The following is a 27,967-nucleotide window of genomic DNA, read 5'->3' as shown; positions in this document are numbered from 1 at the left end:
CTGCACGCTCTTTTTAGTGAAGATGAACACGCTTCGTGCTTCATTACCTCCGGCCATTTTTTACTCCATCTACGTGGACGACATTCAAATAGCTTTTAAATCCTGTAACCTCGCAGTGTGCGAGAGGCAGGTACAGCATGGTTTGAACAAAGTATCAAAATGGGCAGAGAAAAACGGATTTAAAATCAATCCTCGCAAAAGTTCTTGTGTTCTTTTTAAACGAAAGAGAGGCCTGGTCCCGGATCCTTGCTTAGAACTGTGTGGACAACAAATTCCTATCAACAAAGAGCACAAATTCCTAGGTATTATACTTGACAATAGACTCACTTTCATTCCACACATCAAATATCTCAAAGAAAAATGTCTAAAAACAATGAACTTAATGAAACTTCTATCCAAGAGTACGTGGGGTAGTGACAGAAAGTGTCTAATGAATCTCTACAAGAGCCTAATACGGTCACGATTGGATTATGGGGCCGTAGTGTATAACTCTGCCGCCCCGAGCGCGCTAAGGATGCTGGATCCTGTCCATCATCTAGGTATCCGCCTAGCCACTGGTGCTTTCAGAACAAGCCCGATCGAAAGCCTATATGCCGAATCGAATGAGTGGCCGCTCCACTTACAGAGATCATACGTCGGCTTTACTTATTTCCTTAAAGTGCATTCCATTCCTGAACACCCATGTTTTAATACTATTACCGATATGACGTATGCTACACTTTTCCGCAACCGTCCGTCCATAAGACAGCCTTTCTCGCTGCGTGTGAAGGAGCTTAGCGATGAAATGCATGCCCCACTCCTGGAGCACCGCTTAATGCGCCCACCCAAGCTATTACCTCCTTGGGACTGGCAGGTCATAGAATGCGACGTATCCTTTGTAAAAGTTTCAAAGCATGCTCCAGAGGTTGAAATTCGAATGCATTTCCTTGAACTTCAGTACAAACACTCATGCACAGAGTTCTACACAGACGCTTCCAAGTCACATGGCGGAGTATCATATGCAGCCGTTGGTCCTTCTTTTTCGGAATCCGATGTACTACATCCAGAAACAAGTATCTTTACGGCAGAGGCCTACGCTGTATGGTCGGCTGTAAAGCATATAAAGAAAGCAAAACTCCAAAAAGCCGTTATATATACAGACTCCCTAAGTGTGGTGAAGGCCTTAATGTCACCCTACAAACATAAAAATCCTGTACTTACTGAGGTCTATTCCGACATGTGCAAAGCTTATCTATCTAACCAGCAAATCATCATATGCTGGGTACCCGGCCACAGGGGAATCGAAGGTAACGCTTTGGCAGACCAGATGGCTACATCAATTGCACTCCCTGCCGTTAATAATACTGCTTTGGTGCCCTTCACCGATCTGAAACCTTACATACGAAAGAAACTGCGAAACCACTGGCAACGCATGTGGGACGCAGAGATAGATAATAAACTGCACGTTATAAAGCCACAGTTAGGTTTCTGGCCCTCCCCAACAAAATCTCGGCGAACAGATGTCCTATTCTGTCGCCTCAGAATAGGACACACATTTGGCACCCATAATTATCTGCTTACTGGAAGTGAACCCCCAATCTGTGGTAGATGCGGTGAGAGGCTTACCGTCCTCCACGTGCTCCTGGAGTGTCGGGAAGCCGAAACGGAGAGAAAGAAATATTTTCCGCTTGCTTACCATTACAACATCCCTCTACACCCGGCTATGTTTCTCGGCAAGGAACCGCTTTTTGACACCAAGACAGTCCTGAGCTTCTTAAATGATGTCGTACTACACGTTATATGCCCAAGATATTCGTAGAGCATCCTCGCTCCAGAGGATGCCGCTGCGATAACAGTTTTGCCTAGCACATGCCTCCAGGCCCTTGTTTTTTCAAGGGCTCTAAGGAGGCAGTAGTGCTCGAGCATATCTTATAACCTTATATATTCTTACGCATCTTATCATTCTATTTAAATGCATCTTACTGTTCATTGTACACGTCATAAGTCATCGCCATAATCTTATTATATAGATTTTGCGCACTTTAGCGCGACCATTTTTTAAGGCCCCTCTACAGCCACGTCACATCAACTTCATCGAACTCATGATTTCACTGCAAACTCATCAACACGGACATGGCGCTCTTTGGCCATACTTGGCCCTTGCGCCATAAAACATCAAACATTCATTCTTTTCGGGTGAAGGCAACTGGTCAATAAACCCACATATGCTGCCTGAAGGCATCAATGTTGCCGCATTCCAGACCCTCGTTATGTAATAAACGAGAGGAAAGGGGGTTAAGCGAGGGGCCCGATATTCATTAATCATAGCATGAGAAGCCAACAAGCACTGACAGCAAGGACAACATAGGGCAAATTAGTTGGGCCTAATAAATGGCATGAAGAAACGATAAATTATTAGAAATTAAAGTGGATGAAAAAACAACTTGCCGCAGGTGGGAACCGAACCCACAACCTTCGCATTTCGCGTGCGTTGCTCTACCAATTGAGTTGCCCAGGCACTGTTTCCCCATCAACTTTCTTGGGTATTTATGTGTACTAGTAAAACCCTGGGAGTGTTAGCCAGCGCCACTAATCACTGACCTTGGCGTTGGACGTGGAACATCCTCGTTGCCGCAGGCGTTACGAGAACGTGATCTTTTTGGGTGAAGGTAACTGTTCAATAAACCCACATATGCTACCTGAAGGCATCAATCTTGCCTTATTCGAGACCCTCGTTATGTAATAAACGAGAAGAAAGTTGGTTAACCGAGGGGCCCGATATTTATAAGTCATATCATGAGAAGCCAACAAGCACTGACAGCAAGGACAACATTGGGGAAATTAGTTGTGCCTAATAAATTATATGAAGAAACGATAAATTATTAGACCTTAAAGCGGATGAAAAAACAAGTTGCCGCAGGTGGGAACCGAACCCACAACCTTCGCATTTCGCGTGCGATGCTCTACCAATTGAGCTACCGCGGCGCTGTTTCCCCATCAACTTGCTTGGGTATTTATGTGTACTATTAAACCCTGGGAGTGTTAGCCAGTGCCACCACTCACTGACCTTGGCGGCTGACGTGGAACGTCCTCTTGACGCAGGCGTCACAAGAAATTGATCTTTTAGGGTGAAGGCAACTGGTCAATAAACCCACATATGCTACCTGAATGCATCAATCTTGCCGGATTCGAGACCCTCACTATGTAATAAACGAGAAGAAAGGGGGTTAACCGAGGGGCCCGATATTTATTAGTCATATCATGAGAAGCCAACAAGCACTGACAGCAAGGACAACATTGGGGAAATTAGTTGTGCTTAATAAATAGTATGAAGAAACGATAAATTATTAGAAATTAAAGTGGATGAAAAAGCAACTTGCCGCAGGTGGGAACCCAACCCACAACCTTCGCATTTCGCGTGCGATATTCTACCAATTGAGCTACCGCGGCGCTGTATCGCCATCAACTTTCTTGGGTATTTATGTGTACTAGTAAAACCCTGGGAGTGTTAGCCAGCGCCACTAATCACTGACCTTGGCGGTGGACGTGGAACATCCTCGTTGCCGCAGGCGTTACGAGAACGTGATCTTTTTGGGTGAAGGTAACTGTTCAATAAACCCACATATGCTACCTGAAGGCATCAATGTTCCCGGATTGGAGACCCTCGTTATGTAATAAACGAGAAGAAAGGGGGTTAACCGAGGGGCCCAATATTTATTAGCAATATCATGAAGAGCCAACAAGGACTAACAGCAAGGACAACATAGGGGAAATTAGTTGTGCCTAATAAATGGCATGAAGAAACGATAAGTTATTAGAAATCAAAGTGGATGGAAAAACAACTTGCCGCAGGTGGGAACCGAACCCACAACCTTCGCATTTCAGAGCGATGCTCTACCAATTGAGCTACCGCGGCGCTGTTTCCCCATCAACTTTTTGGGTATTAATGTGTACTAGTAAAACCCTGGGAGTCTTAGCCAGCGCCACCACTCACAGACCTTTGCGGCGGACGTGGAGCGTCCTCGTTGCCGCAGGCGTCACGAGAACGTGATCTTTTTGGGTGAAGGAAACTGGTGAATAAACCCACATATGCTACCTGAAGGCATCAATGTTGCCGCATTCGAGATCCTCGTTATGTAATAAACGAGAAGAAATGGGGTTAACCCAGGGGCCCAATATTTATTAGTAATATCATGAGAAGCCAACAAGCACTGACAGCAAGGACAACATAGGGGAAATTCGTTGTGCTTAATAAATGGAATGAAGAAACGATAAATTATTAGAAATTAAAGTGGATGAAAAAACAACTTGCCGCAGGTGGGAACCGAACCCACAACCTTCGCATTTCGCGTGCGATGTTCTACCAATTGAGCTACCGCGGCGCTGTATCACCATCAACTTTCTTGGGTATTTATGTGTACTAGTAAAACCCTGGGAGTGTTAGCCAGCGCCACTAATCACTGACCTTGGCGGTGGACATGGAACATCCTCGTTGCCGCAGGCGTTACGAGAACGTGATCTTTTTGGGTGAAGGTAACTGTTCAATAAACCCACATATGCTACCTGAAGGCATCAATGTTCCCGGATTGGAGACCCTCGTTATGTAATAAACGAGAAGGAAGGGGGTTAAGCGAGGGGCCCCATATTTATTAGTCATATCATGAGAAGCCAACTAGCACTGACAGCAAGGACATAATAGGGGAAATTAGTTGTGCCTAATTAATGGCATGAAGAAACGATAAAAATATTAGAAATTAAGTGGATGAAAAAACAACTTGCCGCAGGTGGGAACCGAATCCACAACCTTTGCATTTCGCGTGCGTTGCTCTACCAATTGAGCTACCGCGGCGCTGTTTCCCCATCAACTTTCTTGGGTATTAATGTGAACTAGTAAACCCTGGGAGTGTTAGCCAGCGCCACCAATCACAGACCTTGGCGGTGGACGTAGAGCGTCCTGCTTGACGCAGGCGTCACAAGAAAGTGATCTTTTCGGGTGAAGGCAACCGGTCAATAAACCCACATATGCTACCTGAAGGCATCAACGTTGCCGGATTCGCGACCCTCGTTAGGTAATAAACGAGAAGAAAGGGGGTTAGCCGAGGGGCCCGATATTTATTAGTCATATCATGAGAAGCCAACAAGCACTGACAGGAAGGACAACATAGGGGAAATTAGTTGTGCTTAATAAATGGAATGAAGAAACGATAAATTAATAGAAATTAAAGTGGATGAAAAAACAACTTGCTGCAGGTGGGAACCGAACCCACAACCTTCGCATTTCGCGTGCGATGCTCTACCAATTGAGCTACTGCGGCGCTGTTTCCCCATCAACTTTCTTGGGTATTTATGTGTACTAGTAAACCCTGGGAGTATTAGCCAGCGCCATCACTCACAGACCTTGGCGGTGGACGTGGAACGTCCTGGTTGACGCAGGCATGACGAGAAAGTGATCTTTTTGGGTGAAGGAAACTGGTGAATAAACCCACATATGCTACCTGAAGCCATCAATGCTGCCGGATTCGCGACCCTCGTTAGGTAATAAACGAGAAGAAAGGGGGTTAGCCGAGGGGCCCGATATTTATTAGTCATATCATGAGAAGCCAACAAGCACTGACAGGAAGGACAACATAGGGGAAATTAGTTTAGCCTAATAAATGCTATGAAGAAGCGATAAATTATTAGAAATGAAAGCGGATGAAAAAACAACTTGCCACAGGTGGGAACCGAACCCACAACCTTCGCATTTTGCGTGCGATGCTCTACCAATTGGGCTACCGCGGCGCTGTTTCCCCATCAACTTTTTTGGGTATTTATTTGTACTAGTAAAATCCTAGGAGTGTTAGTCAGCGCCACCACTCACTGACCTTGGCGGCGGACGTGGAACGTCCTCTTGACGCAGGCGTCACAAGAAAGTGATCTTTTCGGGTGAAGGCAACTGGTCAATAAACCCACATATGCTACCTGAATGCATCAATCTTGCCGGATTCGAGACCCTCACTATGTAATAAACGAGAAGAAAGGGGGTTAACCGAGGGGCCCGATATTTATTAGTCATATCATGAGAAGCCAACAAGCACTGATAGCAAGGACAACATCGGGGAAATTAGTTGTGCCTAATAAATAGTATGAAGAAACGATAAATTATTAGAAATTAAAGCGGATGAAAAAACAACTTGCCGCAGGTGGGAACCGAACCCATAACCTTCGCATTTCGCGTGCGATGCTCTACCAATTGAGCTACTGCGGCGCTGTTTCCCCATCAACTTTCTTGGGTATTTATGTGTACTAGTAAAACCCTGGGAGTGTTAGCCAGCGCTACTACTCACAGACCTTCGCGGCGGTTGTGGAAAGTCCTCGTTGGCGCAGGTGTCACGAGAATGTGATCTTTTGGGTGAAGGCAACTGGTCAATAAACCCACATATGCTACCTGAAGGCATCAATGTTGCCACATTCGAGATCCTCGTTATGTAATAAACGAGAAGAAATGGGGTTAACCCAGGGGCCCGATATTTATTAGTAATATCATGAGAAGCCAACAAGCACTGACAGCAAGGACAACATAGGGGAAATTAGTTGTGCTTAATAAATGGAATGAAGAAACGATAAGTTATTAGAAATCAAAGTGGATGGAAAAACAACTTGCTGCAGGTGGGAACCGAACCCACAACCTTCGCATTTCGCGTGCGATGCTCTACCAATTGAGCTACTGCGGCGCTGTTTCCCCATCAACTTTCTTGGGTATTTATGTGTACTAGTAAACCCTGGGAGTATTAGCCAGCGCCATCACTCACAGACCTTGGCGGTGGACGTGGAACGTCCTGGTTGACGCAGGCATGACGAGAAAGTGATCTTTTTGGGTGAAGGAAACTGGTGAATAAACCCACATATGCTACCTGAAGCCATGAATGCTGCCGGATTCGCGACCCTCGTTATGTATTAAACAAGAAGAAAGGGGGTTAACCGAGGGGCCCGATATTTATTAGTCATATCATGAGAAGCCAACTAGCACTGACAGCAAGGACAACATAGGGGAAATTAGTTGTGCCTAATTAATGGCATGAAGAAACGATAAATTATTAGAAATTAAAGTGGATGAAAAAACAACTTGCCGCCGGTGGGAACCGAACTCACAACCTTCACATTTCGCGTGCGATGCTCTACCAATTGAGCTACCGTGGCGCTGTTTCCCCATAAACTTTCTTGGGTATTTATGTGCACTAGTAAAACCCTGGGAGCGTTAGCCAGCGGTACTACTCACAGACCTTCGCGGCGGATGTGGAAAGTCCTCGTTGGCGCAGGCGTCACGAGAACGTGATCTTTTGAGTGAAGGCAACTGGTCAATAAACCCACATATGCTACCTGAAGGCATCAATGTTGCCGCATTCGAGATCCTCGTTATGTAATAAACGAGAAGAAATGGGGTTAACCCAGGGGCCCGATATTTATTAGTAATATCATGAGAAGCCAACAAGCACTGACAGCAAGGACAACATAGGGGAAATTAGTTGTGCTTAATAAATGGAATGAAGAAACGATAAGTTATTAGAAATCAAAGTGGATGGAAAAACAACTTGCCGCAGGTGGGAACCGAACCCACAACCTTCGCATTTCAGAGCGATGCTCTACCAATTGAGCTACCGCGGCGCTGTTTCCCCATCAACTTTTTGGGTATTAATGTGTACTAGTAAAACCCTGGGAGTGTTAGCCAGCGCCACTAATCACTGACCTTGGCGGTGGACGTGGAACATCCTCGTTGCCGCAGGCGTTACGAGAACGTGATCTTTTTGGGTGAAGGTAACTGTTCAATAAACCCACATATGCTACCTGAAGGCATCAATGTTCCCGGATTGGAGACCCTCGTTATGTAATAAACGAGAAGGAAGGGGGTTAAGCGAGGGACCCGATATTTATTAGTCATATCATGAGAAGCCAACTAGCACTGACAGCAAGGGCATAATAGGGGAATTTAGTTGTGCCTAATTATTGGCATGAAGAAACGATAAAAATTTTAGAAATTAAGTGGATGAAAAAACAACTTGCCGCAGGTGGGAACCGAATCCACAACCTTTGCATTTCGCGTGCGTTGCTCTACCAATTGAGCTACCGCGGCGCTGTTTCCCCATCAACTTTCTTGGGTATTAATGTGAACTAGTAAACCCTGGGAGTGTTAGCCAGCGCCACCAATCACAGACCTTGGCGGTGGACGTAGAGCGTCCTGCTTGACGCAGGCGTCACAAGAAAGTGATCTTTTCGGGTGAAGGCAACCGGTCAATAAACCCACATATGCTACCTGAAGGCATCAATGTTGGCGGATTCGCGACCCTCGTTAGGTAATAAACGAGAAGAAAGGGGGTTAGCCGAGGGGCCCGATATTTATTAGTCATATCATGAGAAGCCAACAAGCACTGACAGCAAGGACAACATTGGGGAAATTAGTTTTGCCTAATAAATGCTATGAAGAAACGATAAATTATTAGAAATGAAAGCGGATGAAAAAACAACTTGCCGCAGGTGGGAACCGAACCCACAACCTTCGCATTTCGCGTGCGATGCTCTACCAATTGAGCTACTGCGGCGCTGTTTCCCCATCAACTTTCTTGGGTATTTATGTGTACTAGTAAAACCCTGGGAGTGTTAGCCAGCGCTACTACTCACAGACCTTCGCGGCGGATGTGGAAAGTCCTCGTTGGCGCAGGTGTCACGAGAATGTGATCTTTTGGGTGAAGGCAACTGGTCAATAAACCCACATATGCTACCTGAAGGCATCAATGTTGCCACATTCGAGATCCTCGTTATGTAATAAACGAGAAGAAATGGGGTTAACCCAGGGGCCCGAAATTTATTAGTAATATCATGAGAAGCCAACAAGCACTGACAGCAAGGACAACATAGGGGAAATTAGTTGTGCTTAATAAATGGAATGAAGAAACGATAAATTATTAGAAATTAAAGTGGATGAAAAAACAACTTGCTGCAGGTGGGAACCGAACCCACAACCTTCGCATTTCGCGTGCGATATTCTACCAATCGAGCTACCCCGGCGCTGTATCGCCATCAACTTTCTTGGGTATTTATGTGTACTAGTAAAAACCCTGGGAGTGTTAGCCAGCGCCACTAATCACTGACGTTGGCGGTGGACGTGGAACATCCTCGTTGCCGCAGGCGTCACGAGAACGTGATCTTTTTGGGTGAAGGTAACTATTCAATAAACCCACATATGCTACCTGAAGGCGTCAATGTTCCCGGATTCGCGACACTCGTTATGTAATAAACGAGAAGGAAGGGGGTTAAGCGAGGGGCCCGATATTTATTAGTCATATCATGAGAAGCCAACTAGCACTGACAGCAAGGAAATAATAGGGGAAATTAGTTGTGCCTAATTAATGGCATGAAGAAACGATAAAAATATTAGAAATTAGGTGGATGAAAAAACAACTTGCCGCAGGTGGGAAGCGAACCCACAACCTTCGCATTTCGCGTGCGTTGCTCTACAAATTGAGCTACCGGGGCGCTGTTTCCCCATCAACTTTCTTGGGTATTTATGTGAACTAGTAAACCCTGGGAGTGTTAGCCAGCGCCACCACTCACAGACCTTGGCGGTGCACGTGGAGCGTCCTGCTTGACGCAGGCGTCACAAGAAAGTGATCTTTTCGGGTGAAGGCAACCGGTCAATAAACCCACATATGGTACCTGAAGGCATCAATCTTGCCTTATTCGAGACCCTCGTTATGTAATAAACGAGAAGAAAGTGGGTTAACCGAGGGGCTGGATATTTATAAGTCATATCATGAGAAGCCAACAAGCACTGACAGCAAGGACAACATTGGGGAAATTAGTTGTGCCTAATAAATTATATGAAGAAACGATAAATTATTAGACATTAAAGCGGACGAAAAAACAAGTTGCCGCAGGTGGGAACCGAACCCACAACCTTCGCATTTCGCGTGCGATGCTCTACCAATTGAGCTACCGTGGCGCTGTTTCCCCATCAACTTGCTTGGGTATTTATGTGTACTAGTAAAATCCTGGGAGTGTTAGCCAGCGCCACCACTCACTGACCTTGGCGGCGGACGTGGAACGTCCTCGTTGCCGCAGGCGTCACGACAACATGATCTTTTTGGGTGAAGGAAACTGGTCAATACACCCACATATGGTACCTGAAGGCATCAATGTTGCCGGATTCGAGACCTTCGTTATGTAGTAAACGAGAAGAAAGGGGGTTAACCGAGAGGCCCGATATTTATTAGTCATATGATGGGAAGCCAACAAGGACTGAAATCTAGGACAACATAGGGGAAATTAGTTGTGGCTAATAAATGGTATGAAGAAACGATAAATTATTAGAAATTAAAGCGGATGGAAAAAACAACTTGGCTTAGGTGGGAACCAAACCCACAACCTTCGCATCTTGCGTGCGATGCTCTACCAATTGAGCTACCGCGACGTTGTTTCCCCATCAACTTTCTAGAGTATTTATGTGTACTAGTAAAACCCTGGGAGTGTTAGCCAGCGCCACCACTCACAGACCTTGGCGGCGGACGTGGAACGTCCTCGTTGCCGCAGGCGTCACGAGCACGTGATCTTTTCGGGTGAAGGCAACTGGTCAATAAACCCACATATGCTGCCTGAAGGCATCAATGTTGCCGCATTCCAGACCCTCGTTATGTAATAAACGAGAGGAAAGGGGGTTAACCGAGGGGCCCAATATTTATTAGTAATATCATGAGGAGCCAACAAGGACTAACAGCAAGGACGACATAGGGGAAATTAGTTGTGCCTAATAAATGGCATGAAGAAACGATAAGTTATTAGAAATCAAAGTGGATGGAAAAACAACTTGCCGCAGGTGGGAACCGAACCCACAACCTTCGCATTTCAGAGCGATGCTCTACCAATTGAGCTACCGCGGCGCTGTTTCCCCATCAACTTTTTGGGTATTAATGTGTACTAGATTTGGGTATTTGGGTATTTGGGTACTAGATTTGCCGCGGTGGCGTAGAGGTAGAACACCCGCCTCGCGTGCAAGAGGTCCGTGGTTCGAATCCCGGTGCCGGCAATTTTCCACCGGATATAAAAAAAAAAATCCGCGTGTTGATAAAATTGCACAAACAGGCCTGGAGTGTGGCCTGATCCCGGTGACCAGAACCGGCAACGCACTCCCTCACCAGAGCAGGATTGGCCACCCTGGTGCAGTACTTGGCCACAACCTCCTATGAACACAACAATCAAACCCCGGCCCTCAGTCCCCAGCAGCTGCGAAGCAACTGACCACGGCGGCGGTCAGACCTGCGACGCAGCAGAGGGTGCTAAGAATCACTGGCTCCGGACAGGCCGCCATTGGAATATGAACCTGGCAACGTTTAACGCTAGAACGTTATCTAGTGAGGCGAGTCTAGCAATGCTATTGGAGGAATTAGAGGGCAGTAAATGGGATATAATAGGGCTCAGTGAAGTTAGGAGGCCAAAAGAAGCATATACAGTGCTAAATAGCGGGCACGTTCTGTGCTACCGGGGCTTAGCGGAGAGAAGAGAACTAGGAGTCGGATTCCTGGTTAATAAGAATATAGCTGGTAACATACAGGAATTCTATAGCATTAACGAGAGGGTGGCAGCTCTTGTTGTGAAACTTAATAAGAGGTACAAAATGAAGATTGTACAGGTCTACGCCCCTACATCCAGTCATGATGACCAGGAAGTCGAAAGCTTCTATGAAGACGTGGAATCGGCAATGGGCAGAGTGAAAACTAAATACACTATACTAATGGGCGACTTTAATGCGAAGGTAGGCAAGAAGCAGGCTGGAGACAAGGCAGTGGGTGAATATGGCATAGGCACTAGGAATAGCAGGGGAGAGTTATTAGTAGAGTTTGCGGAACAGAATAATATGAGGATAATGAATACCTTCTTCCGCAAGCGAGATAGCCGAAAGTGGACGTGGAGGAGCCCGAACGGCGAGACTAGAAATGAAATAGACTTCATACTCTGCGCTAACCCTGGCATCATACAAGATGTGGACGTGCTCGGCAAGGTGCGCTGCAGTGACCACAGGATGGTAAGAACTCGAATTAGCCTACACCTGAGGAGGGAACGGAAGAAACTGGTACATAGGAAGCCGATCAATGAGTTAGCGGTAAGAGGGAAAATAGAGGAATTCCAGATCAAGCTACAGAACAGGTATTCGGATTTAACTCAGGAAGAGGACCTTAGTGTTGAAGTAATGAACGACAATCTTGTGGGCATCATTAAGGAGTGTGCAATAGAAGTCGGTGGTAACTCCGCTAGACAGGATACCAGCAAACTATCGCAGGAGACGAAAGATCTGATCAAGAAACGCCAATGTATGAAAGCATCTAACCCTACAGCTAGAACAGAACTGGCAGAACTTTCGAAGTTAATCAACAAGCGTAAGACAGCTGACATAAGGAAGTATAATATGGATAGAATTGAACATGCTCTCAGGAGCGGAGGAAGCCTAAAAACAGTGAAGAAGAAACTAGGAATTGGCAAGAATCAGATGTATGCGTTAAGAGACAAAGCCGGCAATATCATTACTAATATGGATGAGATAGTTCAAGTGGCTGAGGAGTTCTATAGAGATTTATACAGTACCAGTGGCTTCCACGACGATAATGGAAGAGAAAATAGTCTAGAGGAATTCGAAATCCCAAAGGTAACGCCGGAAGAAGTAAAGAAAGCCTTAGGAGATATGCAAAGGGGGAAGGCAGCTGGGGAGGATCAGGTAACAGCAGATTTGTTGAAGGATGGTGGACAGATTGTTCTAGAGAAACTGGCCACCCTGTATACGCAATGCCTCATGACCTCGAGCGTACCGCAATCTTGGAAGAACGCTAACATAATCCTAATCCATAAGAAAGGGGACGCCAAAGACTTGAAAAATTATAGACCGATCAGCTTACTGTCCGCTGCCTACAAAGTATTTACTAAGGTAATTGCAAATAGAATCAGGAACACCTTAGACTTCTGTCAACCAAAGGACCAGGCAGGATTCCGTAAAGGCTACTCAACAATAGACCATATTCACACTATCAATCAAGTGATAGAGAAATGTGCAGAATATAACCAACCCTTATATATAGCTTTCATTGATTACGAGAAAGCGTTTGATTCAGTCGAAACCTCAGCAGTCATGGAGGCATTACGGAATCAGGGTGTAGATGAGCCATATGTAAAAATACTGGAAGATATCTATAGCGGCTCCACAGCCACCGTACTCCTCCATAAAGCAAGCAACAAAATCCCAATACAGAAAGGCGTCAGGCAGGGAGATACGATATCTCCAATGCTATTCACAGCATGTTTACAGGAGGTATTCAGAGACCTGGATTGGGAAGAATTGGGGATAAAAGTTAATGGAGAATACCTTAGTAACTTGCGATTCGCTGATGATATTGCCTTGCTTAGTAACTATGGGGACCAATTGCAATGCATGCTCACTGACCTGGAGAGGCAAAGCAGAAGAGTGGGTCTAAAAATTAATCTGCAGAAAACTAAAGTAATGCTTAACAGTCTCGGGAGAGAACAGCAATTTACAATAGGCAGTGAGGCACTGGAAGTCGTAAGGGAATACATCTACTTAGGGCAGGTAGTGACGGCGGATCCGGATCATGAGACGGAAATAATCAGAAGAATAAGAATGGGCTGGGGTGCATTTGGCAGGCATTCCCAAATCATGAACAGCAGGTTGCCATTATCCCTCAAGAGAAAAGTATATAATAGCTGTGTCTTACCAGTACTCACCTACGGGGCAGAAACCTGGAGGCTTACTAAAAGGGTTCTACTCAAATTGAGGACGACACAACGAGCTATGGAAAGAAGAATGATAGGTGTAACGTTAAGGGATAAGAAAAGAGCAGATTGGGTGAGGGAACAAACGCGAGTTAATGACATCTTAGTTGAAATCAAGAAAAAGAAATGGGCATGGGCAGGACATGTAATGAGGAGGGAAGATAACCGATGGTCATTAAGGGTTACGGACTGGATCCCAAGGGAAGGGAAGCGTAGCAGGGGGCGGCAGAAAGTTAGGTGGGCGGATGGGATTAAGAAGTTTGCAGGGACGGCATGGCCACAATTAGTACATGACCGGGGTTGTTGGAGAAGCATGGGAGAGGCCTTTGCCCTGCAGTGGGCGTAACCAGGCTGATGATGATGATGATGTGTACTAGTAAAACCCTGGGAGTGTTAGCCAGCGCCACCACTCACAGTCCTTTGCGGCGGACGTGGAGCGTCCTCGTTGCCGCAGGCGTCACGAGAACGTGATCTTTTTGGGTGAAGGAAACTGGTGAATAAACCCACATATGCTACCTGAAGCCATCAATGCTGCCGGATTCGCGACCCTCGTTATGTAATAAACGAGAAGAAAGGGGGTTAACCGAGGGGCCCGATATTTATTAGTCATATCATGAGAAGCCAACTAGCACTGACAGCAAGGACAACATAGGGGAAATTAGTTGTGCCTAATTAATGGCATGAAGAAACGATAAATTATTAGAAATTAAAGTGGATGAAAAAACAACTTGCCGCCGGTGGGAACCGAACTCACAACCTTCGCATTTCGCGTGCGATGCTCTACCAATTGAGCTACCGCGGCGCTGTTTCCCCATAAACTTTCTTGGGTATTTATGTGCACTAGTAAAACCCTGGGAGCGTTAGCCAGCGGTACTACTCACAGACCTTCGCGGCGGATGTGGAAAGTCCTCGTTGGCGCAGGCGTCACGAGAACGTGATCTTTTGAGTGAAGGCAACTGGTCAATAAACCCACATATGCTACCTGAAGGCATCAATGTTGCCGCATTCGAGATCCTCGTTATGTAATAAACGAGAAGAAATGGGGTTAACCCAGGGGCCCGATATTTATTAGTAATATCATGAGAAGCCAACGAGCACTGACAGCAAGGACAACATAGGGGAAATTAGTTGTGCTTAATAAATGGAATGAAGAAACGATAAATAATTCGAAATTAAAGTGGATGAAAAAACAACTTGCTGCAGGTGGGAACCGAACCCACAACCTTCGCATTTCGCGTGCGATATTCTACCAATCGAGCTACCCCGGCGCTGTATCGCCATCAACTTTCTTGGGTATTTATGTGTACTAGTAAAAACCCTGGGAGTGTTAGCCAGCGCCACTAATCACTGACGTTGGCGGCGGACGTGGAACGTCCTCGTTGCCGCAGGCGTCACGAGAACGTGATCTTTTTGGGTGAAGGTAACTATTCAATAAACCCACATATGCTACCTGAAGGCATCAATGTTGCCGGATTCGAGACCTTCGTTATGTAGTAAACGAGAAGAAAGGGGGTTAACCGAGAGGCCCGATATTTATTAGTCATATGATGGGAAGCCAACAAGGACTGAAATCTAGGACAACATAGGGGAAATTAGTTGTGGCTAATAAATGGTATGAAGAAACGATAAATTATTAGAAATTAAAGCGGATGGAAAAAACAACTTGGCTTAGGTGGGAACCAAACCCACAACCTTCGCATCTTGCGTGCGATGCTCTACCAATTGAGCTACCGCGACGTTGTTTCCCCATCAACTTTCTAGAGTATTTATGTGTACTAGTAAAACCCTGGGAGTGTTAGCCAGCGCCACCACTCACAGACCTTGGCGGCGGACGTGGAACGTCCTCGTTGCCGCAGGCGTCACGAGCACGTGATCTTTTCGGGTGAAGGCAACTGGTCAATAAACCCACATATGCTGCCTGAAGGCATCAATGTTGCCGCATTCCAGACCCTCGTTATGTAATAAACGAGAGGAAAGGGGGTTAACCGAGGGGCCCAATATTTATTAGTAATATCATGAGGAGCCAACAAGGACTAACAGCAAGGACGACATAGGGGAAATTAGTTGTGCCTAATAAATGGCATGAAGAAACGATAAGTTATTAGAAATCAAAGTGGATGGAAAAACAACTTGCCGCAGGTGGGAACCGAACCCACAACCTTCGCATTTCAGAGCGATGCTCTACCAATTGAGCTACCGCGGCGCTGTTTCCCCATCAACTTTTTGGGTATTAATGTGTACTAGTAAAACCCTGGGAGTGTTAGCCAGCGCCACCACTCACAGTCCTTTGCGGCGGACGTGGAGCGTCCTCGTTGCCGCAGGCGTCACGAGAACGTGATCTTTTTGGGTGAAGGAAACTGGTGAATAAACCCAGATATGCTACCTGAAGCCATCAATGCTGCCGGATTCGCGACCCTCGTTATGTAATAAACGAGAAGAAAGGGGGTTAACCGAGGGGCCCGATATTTATTAGTCATATCATGAGAAGCCAACTAGCACTGACAGCAAGGACAACATAGGGGAAATTAGTTGTGCCTAATTAATGGCATGAAGAAACGATAAATTATTAGAAATTAAAGTGGATGAAAAAACAACTTGCCGCCGGTGGGAACCGAACTCACAACCTTCGCATTTCGCGTGCGATGCTCTACCAATTGAGCTACCGCGGCGCTGTTTCCCCATAAACTTTCTTGGGTATTTATGTGCACTAGTAAAACCCTGGGAGCGTTAGCCAGCGGTACTACTCACAGACCTTCGCGGCGGATGTGGAAAGTCCTCGTTGGCGCAGGCGTCACGAGAACGTGATCTTTTGAGTGAAGGTAACTGTTCAATAAACCCACATATGCTACCTAAAGGCATCAATGTTCCCGGATTGGAGACCCTCGTTATGTAATAAACGAGAAGAAAGGGGGTTAACCGAGGGGCCCAATATTTATTAGTAATATCATGAGGAGCCAACAAGGACTAACAGCAAGGACGACATAGGGGAAATTAGTTGTGCCTAATAAATGGCATGAAGAAACGATAAGTTATTAGAAATCAAAGTGGATGGAAAAACAACTTGCCGCAGGTGGGAACCGAACCCACAACCTTCGCATTTCAGAGCGATGCTCTACCAATTGAGCTACCGCGGCGCTGTTTCCCCATCAACTTTTTGGGTATTAATGTGTACTAGTAAAACCCTGGGAGTGTTAGCCAGCGCCACCACTCACAGTCCTTTGCGGCGGACGTGGAGCGTCCTCGTTGCCGCAGGCGTCACGAGAACGTGATCTTTTTGGGTGAAGGAAACTGGTGAATAAACCCACATATGCTACCTGAAGCCATCAATGCTGCCGGATTCGCGACCCTCGTTATGTAATAAACGAGAAGAAAGGGGGTTAACCGAGGGGCCCGATATTTATTAGTCATATCATGAGAAGCCAACTAGCACTGACAGCAAGGACAACATAGGGGAAATTAGTTGTGCTTAATAAATGGAATGAAGAAACGATAAATTATTCGAAATTAAAGTGGATGAAAAAACAACTTGCCGCAGGTGGGAACCGAACCCACAACCTTCGCATTTCGCGTGCGATATTCTACCAATTGAGCTACCGCGGCGCTGTATCGCCATCAACTTTCTTTGGTATTTATCTGTACTAGTAAAACCCTGGGAGTGTTAGCCAGCGCCACTAATCACTGACCTTGGCGGTGGACGTGGAACATCCTCGTTGCCGCAGGCGTTACGAGAACGTGATCTTTTTGGGTGAAGGTAACTGTTCAATAAACCCACATATGCTACCTAAAGGCATCAATGTTCCCGGATTGGAGACCCTCGTTATGTAATAAACGAGAAGAAAGGGGGTTAACCGAGGGGCCTGATATTTATTAGCAATATCATGAGGAGCCAACAAGGACTAACAGCAAGGACAACATAGGGGAAATTAGTTGTGCCTAATAAATGGCATGAAGAAACGATAAGTTATTAGAAATCAAAGTGGATGGAAAAACAACTTGCAGCAGGTGGGAACGGAACCCACAACCTTGGCATTTCAGAGCGATGCTCTACCAATTGAGCTACCGCGGCGCTGTTTCTCCATCAACTTTTTGGGTATTAATGTGTACTAGTAAAACCCTGGGAGTGTTAGCCAGCGCCACCACTCACAGACCTTTGCGGCGGACGTGGAGCGTCCTCGTTGCCGCAGGCGTCACGAGAACGTGATCTTTTTGGGTGAAGGAAACTGGTGAATAAACCCACATATGCTACCTGAAGGCATCAATGCTGCCGGATTCGCGACCCTCGTTATGTATTAAACGAGAAGAAAGGGGGTTAACCGAGGGGCCCGATATTTATTAGTCATATCATGAGAAGCCAACTAGCACTGACAGCAAGGACAACATAGAGGAAATTAGTTGTGCCTAATTAATGGCATGAAGAAACGATAAATTATTAGAAATTAAAGTGGATGAAAAAACAACTTGCCGCCGGTGGGAACCGAACTCACAACCTTCGCATTTCGCGTGCGATGCTCTACCAATTGAGCTACCGCGGCGCTGTTTGCCCATCAACTTTCTTGGGTATTTATGTGTACTAGTAAAACCCTGGGAGCGTTAGCCAGCGGTACTACTCACAGACCTTCGCGGCGGATGTGGAAAGTCCTCGTTGGCGCAGGCGTCACGAGAACGTGATCTTTTGAGTGAAGGCAACTGGTCAATAAACCCACATATGCTACCTGAAGGCATCAATGTTGCCGCATTCGAGATCCTCGTTATGTAATAAACGAGAAGAAATGGGGTTAACCCAGGGGCCCGATATTTATTAGTAATATCATGAGAAGCCAACAAGCACTGACAGCAAGGACAACATAGGGGAAATTAGTTGTGCTTAATAAATGGAATGAAGAAACGATAAATTATTCGAAATTAAAGTGGATGAAAAAACAACTTGCCGCAGGTGGGAACCGAACCCACAACCTTCGCATTTCGCGTGCGATATTCTACCAATTGAGCTACCGCGGCGCTGTATCGCCATCAACTTTCTTGGGTATTTATGTGTACTAGTAAAACCCTAGGAGTGTTAGCCAGCGCCACTAATCACTGACCTTGGCGGTGGACGTGGAACATCCTCGTTGCCGCAGGCGTTACGAGAACGTGATCTTTTTGGGTGAAGGTAACTGTTCAATAAACCCACATATGCTACCTGAAGGCATCAATGTTCCCGGATTGGAGACCCTCGTTATGTAAGAAACGAGAAGGAAGGGGGTTAAGCGAGGGGCCCGATATTTATTAGTCATATCATGAGAAGCCAACTAGCACTGACAGCAAGGACATAATAGGGGAAATTAGTTGTGCCTAATTAATGGCATGAAGAAACGATAAAAATATTAGAAATTAAGTGGATGAAAAAACAACTTGCCGCAGGTGGGAACCGAACCCACAACCTTCGCATTTCGCGTGCGTTGCTCTACCAATTGAGCTACCGCGGCGCTGTTTCCCCATCAACTTTCTTGGGTATTAATGTGAACTAGTAAACCCTGGGAGTGTTAGCCAGCGCCACCAATCACAGACCTTGGCGGTGCACGTGGAGCGTCCTGCTTGACGCAGGCGTCACAAGAAAGTGATCTTTTTGCGTGAAGGCAACTGGTCAATTAACCCACATATGCTACCCGAAGGCATCAATCTTGCCTTATTCGAGACCCTCGTTATGTAATAAACGAGAAGAAAGTGGGTTAACCGAGGGGCCCGATATTTATTAGTCATATCATGAGAAGCCAACAAGCACTGACAGCAAGGACAACATTGGGGAAATTAGTTGTGCCTAATAAATTATATGAAGAAACGATAAATTATTAGACCTTAAAGCGGATGAAAAAACAAGTTGCCGCAGGTGGGAACCGAACCCACAACCTTCGCATTTCGAGTGCGATGCTCTACCAATTGAGCTACCGCGGCGCTGTTTCCCCATCAACTTGCTTGGGTATTTATGTGTACTATTAAACCCTGGGAGTGTTAGCCAGCGCCACCACTCACAGACCTTGGCGGCGGACGTGGAACGTCCTCATTGACGCGGGCGTCACGAGCACGTGATTTTTTTGGGTGAAGGCAACTGGTCAATAAACCCACATATGCGGCCTGATGGCATCAATGTTGCCGCATTCGAGACCCTCGTTATGTAATAAACGAGAACAAAGGGGGTTAAGTTAGGGGCCCGATATTTATTAGTCATATCATGAGAAGCCAACAAGCACTGACAGCAAGGACAACATAGGGGATATTATTTGTGCCTAATAAATGGTATGAAGAAACGATGAATTATTAGAAATTAAAGTGGACGAAAAAACAACTTGCCGCAGGTGGGAACCGAATCCACAACCTTCGCATTTTGCGTGCGATGCTCTACCAATTGGGCTACCGCGGCGCTGTTTCCCCATCAACTTTCTTGGGTATTAATGTGAACTAGTGAACCCTGGGAGTGTTAGCCAGCGCCACCAATCACAGACCTTGGCGGTGCACGTGGAGCGTCCTGCTTGACGCAGGCGTCACAAGAAAGTGATCTTTTCGGGTGAAGGGAACTGGTCAATAAACCCACATATGCTACCTGAATGCATCAATCTTGCCGGATTCGAGACCCTCACTATGTAATAAACGAGAAGAAAGGGGGTTAACCGAGGGGCCCGATATTTATTACTCATATCATGAGAAGCCAACAAGCACTGACAGCAAGGACAACATTGGGGAAATTAGTTGTGCCTAATAAATAGTATGAAGAAACGATAAATTATTAGAAATTAAAGCGGATGAAAAAACAACTTGCCGCAGGTGGGAACCGAACCCACAACCTTCGCATTTCGCGTGCGATGCTCTACCAATTGAGCTACTGCGGCGCTGTTTCCCCATCAACTTTCTTGGGTATTTATGTGTACTAGTAAAACCCTGCGAGTGTTAGCCAGCGCCACCACTCACAGACCTTGGCGGCGGACGTGGAACGTCCTCGTTGCCGCAGGCGTCACGAGCACGTGATCTTTTCGGGTGAAGGCAACTGGTCAATAAACCCACATATGCTGCCTGAAGGCATCAATGTTGCCGCATTCCAGACCCTTGTTATGTAATAAACGAGAGGAAAGGGGGTTAACCGAGGGGCCCGATATTCATTAATCATATCATGAGAAGCCAACAAGCACTGACAGCAAAGACAACATAGTGGAAATTAGTGTTGCCTAATAAATGGTATGAAGAAACGATAAATTATTAGAAATAAAAGTGGATGAAAAAAACAACTTGCCGCAGTTGGGAACCGAACCCACAACCTTCGCATTTCGCGTGCGATGCCTAACCTATTGAGCTACCGCGGCGCTGTTTCCCCTTCAACTTTCTTGGGTATTTATGTGTACTAGTAAACCCTGGGAGTGTTAGCCAGCGCCATCACTCACAGACCTTGGCGGCGGACGTGGAACGTCCTGGTTGACGCAGGCGTCACGAGAAAGTGATCCTTTTGGGTGAAGGCAACTGTTCAATAAACCCACATATGCTACCTGAAGGCATCAATCTTGCCGGATTCGAGACCGTCGTTATGTAATAAACGAGAAGAAAGGGGGTTAACCGAGGGGCCCAATATTTATTAGTAATATCATGAGGAACCAACAAGGACTAACAGCACGGACAACATAGGGGAAATTAGTTGTGCCTAATAAATGGCATGAAGAAACGATAAATTATTAGAAATCAAAGTGGATGGCAAAACAACTTGCCGCAGGTGGGAACCGAACCCACAACCTTCGCATTTCAGAGCGATGCTCTACCAATTGAGCTACCGCGGCGCTGTTTCCCCATCAACTTTTTGGGTATTTATGTGTACTAGTAAAACCCTGGGAGTGTTAGCCAGCGCCACCAATCACTGACCTTGGCGGTGGACATGGAACATCCTCGTTGCCGCAGGCGTTACGAGAACGTGATCTTTTTGGGTGAAGGTAACTGTTCAATAAACCCACATATGCTACCAGAAGGCATCAATCTTGCCTTATTCGAGACCCTCGTTATGAAATAAACGAGAAGAAAGTGGGTTAACCGAGGGGCCCGATATTTATAAGTCATATCATGAGAAGCCAACAAGCACTGACAGCAAAGACAACATTGGGGAAATTAGTTGTGCCTAATAAATTATATGAAGAAACGATAAATTATTAGACCTTAAAGCGGATGAAAAAACAAGTTGCCGCAGGTGGGAACCGAACCCACAACCTTCGCATTTCGCGTGCGATGCTCTACCAATTGAGCTACCGCGGCGCTGTTTCCCCATCAACTTGCTTGGGTATTTATGTGTACTATTAAACCCTGGGAGTGTTAGCCAGCGCCACCACTCACAGACCTTGGCGGCGGACGTGGAACGTCCTCGTTGACGCGGGCGTCAGGAGCACGTGATTTTTTTGGGTGAAGGCAACTGGTCAATAAACCCACATATGCGGCCTGATGGCATCAATGTTGCCGCATTCGAGACCCTCGTTATGTAATAAACGAGAACAAAGGGGGTTAAGCGAGGGGCCCGATATTTATTAGTCATATCATGAGAAGCCAACAAGCACTGACAGCAAGGACAACATAGGGGAAATTATTCGTGCCTAATAAATGGTATGAAGAAACGATGAATTATTAGAAATTAAAGTGGACGAAAAAACAACTTGCCGCAGGTGGGAACCGAACCCTCAACCTTCGCATTTCGCGTGCGATGCTCTACCAATAGAGCTACCGCGGCGCTGTTTCCCCTTCAACTTTCTTGGGTATTTATGTGTACTAGTAAACCCTGGGAGTGTTAGCCAGCGCCATCACTCACAGACCTTGGCGGCGGACGTGGAACGTCCTGGTTGACGCAGGCGTCACGAGAAAGTGATCCTTTTGGGTGAAGGCAACTGTTCAATAAGCCCACATATGCTTCCTGAAGGCATCAATCTTGCCGGATTCGAGACCGTCGTTATATAATAAACGAGAAGAAAGGGGGTTAACCGAGGGGCCCAATATTTATTAGTAATATCATGAGGAACCAACAAGGACTAACAGCACGGACAACATAGGGGAAATTAGTTGTGCCTAATAAATGGTATGAAGAAACGATAAATTATTAGAAATAAAAGTGGATGAAAAAAACAACTTGCCGCAGTTGGGAACCGAACCCACAACCTTCGTATTTCGCGTGCGATGCCTAACCTATTGAGCTACCGCGGCGCTGTTTCCCCTTCAACTTTCTTGGGTATTTATGTGTACTAGTAAACCCTGGGAGTGTTAGCCAGCGCCATCACTCACAGACCTTGGCGGCGGACGTGGAACGTCCTGGTTGACGCAGGCGTCACGAGAAAGTGATACTTTTGGGTGAAGGCAACTGTTCAATAAACCCACATATGCTACCTGAAGGCATCAATCTTGCCGGATTCGAGACCGTCGTTATGTAATAAACGAGAAGAAAGGGGGTTAACCGAGGGGCCCAATATTTATTAGTAATATCATGAGGAACCAACAAGGACTAATAGCACGGACAACATAGGGGAAATTAGTTGTGCCTAATAAATGGCATGAAGAAACGATAAATTATTAGAAATCAAAGTGGATGGCAAAACAACTTGCCGCAGGTGGGAACCGAACCCACAACCTTCGCATTTCAGAGCGATGCTCTACCAATTGAGCTACCGCGGCGCTGTTTCCCCATCAACTTTTTGGGTATTAATGTGTACTAGTAAAACCGTGGGAGTGTTAGCCAGCGCCACCACTCACAGACCTTTGCGGCAGACGTGGAGCGTCCTCGTTGCCGCAGGCGTCACGAGAACGAGATCTTTTTGGGTGAAGGAAACTGGTGAATAAACCCACATATGCTACCTGAAGGCATGAATGTTCCCGGATTGGAGACCCTCGTTATGTAATAAACGAGAAGGAAGGGGGTCGAGCGAGGGGCCCGATATTTATTAGTCATATCATGAGAAGCCAACTAGCACTGACAGCAAGGACATAATAGGGGAAATTAGTTGGGCCTAATAAATGGTATGAAGAAACGATAAATTATTAGAAATTAAAGCGGATGGAAAAAACAACTTGGCTTAGGTGGGAACCAAACCCACAACCTTCGCATCTTGCGTGCGATGCTCTACCAATTGAGCTACCGCGACGTTGTTTCCCCATCAACTTTCTTGGGTATTTATGTGTACTATTAAACCCTGGGAGTGTTAGCCAGCGCCACCACTCACAGACCTTGGCGGCGGACGTGGAACGTCCTCGTTGACGCGGGCGTCAGGAGCACGTGATTTTTTTGGGTGAAGGCAACTGGTCAATAAACCCACATATGCGGCCTGATGGCATCAATGTTGCCGCATTCGAGACCCTCGTTATGTAATAAACGAGAAGAAAGTGGGTTAACCGAGGGGCCCGATATTTATAAGTCATATCATGAGAAGCCAACAAGCACTGACACCAAGGACAACATAGGGGAAATTAGTTCTTCTTAATAAATGGAATGAAGAAACCATAAATTAATAGAAATAAAAGTGGAAGAAAAAACAACTTGCCGAAGGTGGGAACCGAACCCACAACCTTCGCATTTCGCGTGGGATGCTCTACCAATTAAGCAACCTCGGCGCTGTTTCCCCATCAACTTTCTTGGGTATTTATGTGTACTATTAAACCCGGGGAGTGTCAGCCAGCGCCACCATTCACAGACCTTGGCGGCGGACGTGGAACGTCCTCTTTGACGCAGGCGTCACGAGAAAGTGATCTTTTTGAATGAAGGCAACTGGTCAATAAACCCACACAGGCTACCTGAAGGCATCAATGTTGCCGGATGCGCGACCCTCGTTTTGTAATAAACGAGAACAAAGGGGGTTAAGCGAGGGGCCCGATATTTATTAGTCATATCATGAGAAGCCAACAAGCACTGACAGCAAGGACAACATAGGGGAAATTATTTGTGCCTAATAAATGGTATGAAGAAACGATGAATTATTAGAAATTAAAGTGGACGAAAAAACAACTTGCCGCTGGTGGGAACCGAACCCTCAACCTTCGCATTTCGCGTGCGATGCTCTACCAATAGAGCTACCGCGGCGCTGTTTCCCCATCAACTTTCTTGGGTATTAATGTGTACTAGTAAAGCCCTGGGAGTGTAGCCAGCGCCACCACTCACATACCTTGGCGGTGGACGCGGAACGTCCTCGTTGCCGCAGGCGTTACGAGAACGTGATCTTTTTGGGTGAAGGTAACTATTCAATAAACCCACATATGCTACCTGAAGGCATTAATCTTGCCTTATTCGAGACCCTCGTTATGTAATAAACGAGAAGAAAGTGGGTTAACCGAGGGGCCCGATATTTATAAGTCATATCATGAGAAGCCAACAAGCACTGACAGCAAGGACAACATTGGGGAAATTAGTTGTGCCTAATAAATTATATGAAGAAACGATAAATTATTAGACATTAAAGCGGATGAAAAAACAAGTTGCCGCAGGTGGTAACCGAACCCACAACCTTCGCATTTCGCGTGCGATGCTCTACCAATTGAGCTACCGCGGCGCTGTTTCCCCATGAACTTGCTTGGGTATTTATGTGTACTAGTAAAATCCTGGGAGTGTTAGCCAGCACCACCACTCACTGACCTTGGCGGCGGACGTGGAACGTCCTCGTTGCCGCAGGCGTCACGACAACATGATCTTTTTGGGTGAAGGAAACTGGTCAATACACCCACATATGGTACCTGAAGGCATCAATGTTGCCGGATTCGAGACCCTCGTTATGTAATAAACGAGAAGAAAGGGGGTTAACCGAGAGGCCCGATATTTATTAGTCATATCATGAGAAGCCAACAAGCACTGTCAGCAAGGACAACATTGGGGAAATTAGTTGTCCCTAATAAATAGTATGAAGAAACGATAAATTATTAGAAATTAAAGCGGATGAAAAAACAACTTGCCGCAGGTGGGAACCGAACCCACAACCTTCGCATTTCGCGTGCGATGCTCTACCAATTGAGCTACTGCGGCGCTGTTTCCCCATCAACTTTCTTGGGTATTTATGTGTACTAGTAAAACCCTGGGAGTGTTAGCCAGCGCTACTACTCACAGACCTTCGCGGCGGATGTGGAAAGTCCTCGTTGGCGCAGGCGTCACGAGAACGTGATCTTTTGGGTGAAGGCAACTGGTCAATAAACCCACATATGCTACCTGAAGGCATCAATGTTGCCGCATTCGAGATCCTCGTTATGTAATAAACGAGAAGAAATGGGGTTAACCCAGGGGCCCGATATTTATTAGTAATATAATGAGAAGCGAACAAGCACTGACAGCAAGGACAACATAGGGGAAATTAGTTGTGCTTAATAAATGGAATGAAGAAACGATAAATTAATAGAAATTAAAGTGGATGAAAAAACAACTTGCTGCAGGTGGGAACCGAACCCACAACCTTCGCATTTCGCGTGCGTTGCTCTACCAATTGAGCTGCCCAGGCACTGTTTCCCCATCAACTTTCTTGGGTATTTATGTTTACTAGTAAACCCTGGGAGTGTTAGCCAGCGCAACCAATCACAGACCTTGGCGGTGCACGTGGAGCGTCCTCCTTGACGCAGGCGTCACAAGAAAGTGATCTTTTCGGGTGACGGCAACTGGTCAATAAACCCACATATGCTACCTGAAGGCATCAATCTTGCCGGATTGGAGACCCTCGCTATGTAATAAACGAGAAGAAAGGGGGTTAACCGAGGAGCCCGATATTTATTAGTCATATCATGAGAAGCCAACAAGCACTGACAGCAAGGACAACATAGGGGAAATTAGTTGTGCCTAATAAATGGTATGAAGAAACGATAAATTTTTAGAAATAAAAGTGGATGAAAAAAACAACTTGCCGCAGTTGGGAACCGAACCCACAACCTTCGCATTTCAGAACGATGCTCTACCAATTGAGCTACCGCGGCGCTGTTTCCCCATCAACTTTTTGGGTATTAATGTGTACTAGTAAAACCGTGGGAGTGTTAGCCAGCGCCACCACTAACAGACCTTTGCGGCAGACGTGGAGCGTCCACGTTGCCGCAGGCGTCACGAGAACGAGATCTTTTTGGGTGAAGGAAACTGGTGAATAAACCCACATTTGCTACCTGAAGGCATCAATGCTGCCGGATTCGCGACTGTCGTTATGTATTAAAGGAGAAGAAAGGGGGTTAACCGAGGGGTCCGATATTTATTAGTAATATCATGAGAAGCCAACAAGCACTCACAGCAAGGACAACATAGGGGAAATTAGTTGTTCTTAATAAATGGAATGAAGAAACGATAAATTATTATAAATTAAAGTGGATGAAAAAACAACTTTCCGCAGGTGGGAACCGAACCCACAACCTTCCCATTTCGCGTGCGATGCTCTACCAATTGAGCTACCGCGGCGCTGTTTCCCCATCAACTTTCTTGGGTATTTATGTGTACTAGTAAAATCCTGGGAGTATTTGCCAGCGCCACCACTCACAGACCTTTGCGGCAGACGTGGAGCGTCCTCGTTGCCGCAGGCGTCACGAGAACGAGATCTTTTTGCGTGAAGGCAACCGGTCAATAAACCCACATATGCTACCTGAAGGCATCAATGCTGCCGGATTCGCGACCCTCGTTATGTAATAAACGAGAAGAAAGGGGGTTAACCGAGGGGCCCGATATGTATTAGTCACAACGTGAGAAGCCAACAAGCACTGACAGCAAGGACTACATGGGGGAAATTAGTTGTGCCTAATAAATTTAATGAAGAAACGATAAATTAATAGAAATTAAACGGATGAAAAAACAACTTGCCGCAGGTGGGAACCGAACCCACAACCTTCGCATTTCGCGTGCGATGCTCTACCATTTGAGCTACCGCGGCGCTGTTTCCCCATCAACTTTCTTGGGTATTTATGTGTACTAGTAAACCCTGGGAATGTTAGCCAGCGCCACCACTCACAAAAATTGGCGGCGCACGTGCAACGTCCTCGTTGACGCAGGCGTCACGAGAAAGTGATCTTTTTGGGTAAAGAAACTATTCAATAAACCCACATATGCTACCTGAAGGCATCAATGCTGCCGGATTCGCGACCCTCGTTATGTAATAAACGAGAAGAAAGGGGGTTAACCGAGGGGCCCGATATTTATTAGTCATATGAGAAGCCAACAAGCACTGACAGCAAGGACAACATAGGGGAAATTAGTTGT

The 27,967-nt window shown here is 46.1% G+C and overlaps 5 non-coding genes across 5 annotated transcripts; all 5 read right to left on the bottom strand.

The window, feature by feature from the left end:
* Nucleotides 1–2,891: 2,891 nt before the first annotated feature.
* Nucleotides 2,892–2,964, bottom strand: TRNAS-CGA (transfer RNA serine (anticodon CGA)). The gene has a single exon. It is a non-coding gene; the product is annotated as a tRNA-Ser (tRNA).
* A 2,723-nt stretch (nucleotides 2,965–5,687) lies between these two features.
* On the bottom strand, nucleotides 5,688–5,760 carry TRNAL-CAA (transfer RNA leucine (anticodon CAA)). Its single transcript has one exon. It is a non-coding gene; the product is annotated as a tRNA-Leu (tRNA).
* Nucleotides 5,761–19,643: 13,883 nt separating this feature from the next.
* On the bottom strand, nucleotides 19,644–19,716 carry TRNAS-CGA (transfer RNA serine (anticodon CGA)). The gene has a single exon. It is a non-coding gene; the product is annotated as a tRNA-Ser (tRNA).
* A 393-nt stretch (nucleotides 19,717–20,109) lies between these two features.
* Nucleotides 20,110–20,182, bottom strand: TRNAL-CAA (transfer RNA leucine (anticodon CAA)). Its single transcript has one exon. It is a non-coding gene; the product is annotated as a tRNA-Leu (tRNA).
* Nucleotides 20,183–21,974: 1,792 nt separating this feature from the next.
* On the bottom strand, nucleotides 21,975–22,047 carry TRNAS-CGA (transfer RNA serine (anticodon CGA)). The gene has a single exon. It is a non-coding gene; the product is annotated as a tRNA-Ser (tRNA).
* Between the last annotated feature and the right edge of the window lie 5,920 nt (nucleotides 22,048–27,967).

Source organism: Dermacentor variabilis, chromosome 9 (genome assembly GCF_050947875.1).
Source record: "Dermacentor variabilis isolate Ectoservices chromosome 9, ASM5094787v1, whole genome shotgun sequence".
Classification (NCBI taxonomy): domain Eukaryota; kingdom Metazoa; phylum Arthropoda; class Arachnida; order Ixodida; family Ixodidae; genus Dermacentor; species Dermacentor variabilis.
The sequence above is the reverse complement of the archived record's forward strand: the minus strand, read 5'-3'. Positions and strand labels throughout refer to the sequence as shown.